This window comes from Amaranthus tricolor, chromosome 1 (assembly GCF_026212465.1).
Source record: "Amaranthus tricolor cultivar Red isolate AtriRed21 chromosome 1, ASM2621246v1, whole genome shotgun sequence".
NCBI lineage: Eukaryota > Viridiplantae > Streptophyta > Magnoliopsida > Caryophyllales > Amaranthaceae > Amaranthus > Amaranthus tricolor.
In genome coordinates this window covers 16,711,540-16,713,616 of record NC_080047.1, presented here as the reverse complement: position 1 = coordinate 16,713,616, position 2,077 = coordinate 16,711,540, and positions in this window count along the sequence as shown.

Sequence of the window (2,077 nt, the reverse complement as noted above, 5' to 3'; positions counted from 1 at the left end):
CTAGAAATTAGGTGTTAAGTTGCGATTTTAAGGGTTTTTAAGCGTATTTGTCAATTTCGCGCGTAAAGTACGTCTAACTTGGTTTTGATGCGAAACCGGGGCTGATTAAGGCCTTGGTTATGCAAGGATTAATTTTGTGCGTAAGATTTTAATAATAACACAGACAAAAACTAAAAATGATCATGAAAAGAACACGAAACAACCGCAAACACTTAAAGAATTCTGATCTAGCATACTGTCGAGCAGCCCTCCTTCAGCTCAGCTTCTAGGAGTCCACGAGGATTATTAGAATGGGATTTGGACCTTGATAGCTAGATCCAAGTACCAATATTCCATTTCCACTTTAGCCTATGTTCTGGATGCATAGGTTTGGTCTCCACGTGTCGTGCAAGGTGGTCTGGTCGCTAGTTTGCTGCTGTGTCAATTTCGCGCGTAAAGTAGGTCAAACTTGGTTTGTTACGCACGAAACTTGGCACACTAAACTATTTGGTATATATTATTGTATTGAATTGGATAGAATTGAAAATCATAGTTATATGCTAGAAATTACGTGTTAAGTTGCGATTTTAAGGGCTTTTAAGCGTTTTTTTTTTCAATTTCGCGCGTAAAGTCTGTCAAACTTGGTTTGTTATTTACGAAACTTGGCACAGAACACTATTTTGCATATATTATTGTGTTGAAATTGTTAGAATTGAAAATAATAGTCATATGCTAGAAATTAGGTGTTAAGTTGCGATTTTAAGGGTTTTTAAGCGTTTTTGTCAATTTCGCGCGTAAAGTAGCTCAAACTTGGTTTTGATGCGAAACCGGGGCTGATTAAGGCCTTGGTTATGCAAGGATTAATGTTGTGCGTATGCTTTGATTAATGACACAGACAAAAACTAAAAATGATCATGAAAAGAACACGAAACAACCGCAAACACTTAAAGAATTCTGATCTAGCATAATGTCGAGAAGCCCTCCTTCAGCTCAGCTTCTAAGAGTCCACGGGGATTATTAGAATGGGTTTAGGACCTTGATAGCTAGATCCAAGTACCAAGATTCCATTTCCACTTTAGCCAGGGTCCTGGATGCATAGGTTTGGTCTCCACGTGTCGTGCAAGGTGGTCTGTTCGCTAGTTTGTTGCTGTGTCAATTTCACGCGTAAAGTAGGTCAAACTTGGTTTGTTACGCACGACTCTTGACACACTAAAGTATTTGGTATATATTATAGTTTTGAATTGGATAGAATTGAAAATCATAGTTATATGCTAGAAATTACGTGTTAAGTTGCGATTTTAAGGGTTTTTAAGCGTTTTTGTCAATTTCGCGCGTAAAGTAGGTCAAACTTGGTTTGTTATGCACGAAACTTGGCACACAACACTATTTGGCATATATTATTGTGTTGAAATAGTTAGAATTTAAAATAATAGTCATATGCTAGAAATTAGGTGTTAAGTTGCAATTTTAAGGGTTTTTAAGCGTTTTTGTCAATTTCGCGCGTAAAGGAGCTCAAACTTGGTTTTGATGCGAAACCGGGGCTGATTAAGGCTTTGGTTATGCAAGGATTAATGTTGTGCGTAAGCTTTGATTAATGACACAGACAAAAACTAAAAATGATCATGAAAAGAACACGAAACAACCGCAAACACTTAAAGAATTCTGATCTAGCATACTGTCGAGCAGCCCTCCTTCAGCTCAGCTTCTAGGTGTCGACGGGGATTATTAGAATGGGTTTTGGACCTTGATAGCTAGATCTAAGTACCAAGATTTCATTTCCACTTTAGCCTAGGTCCTGGATGCATAGGTTTGGTCTCCACGTGTCGTGCAAGGTGGCTAGGTCGCTAGTTTGCTGTTGTGTCAATTTCGCGCGTAAAGTAGGTCAAACTTGGTTTGTTACGCACGAAACTTGGCACACTAAACTATTTGGTATATATTATTGTGTTGAATTGGATAGAATTGAAAATCATAGTTATATGCTAGAAATTACGTGTTAAGTTGCGATTTTAAGGATTTTTAAGCGTTTTTGTCAATTTCGCGCGTAAAGTATGTCAAACTTGGTTTGTTATGCACGAAACTTGGCACACAACATTATTTG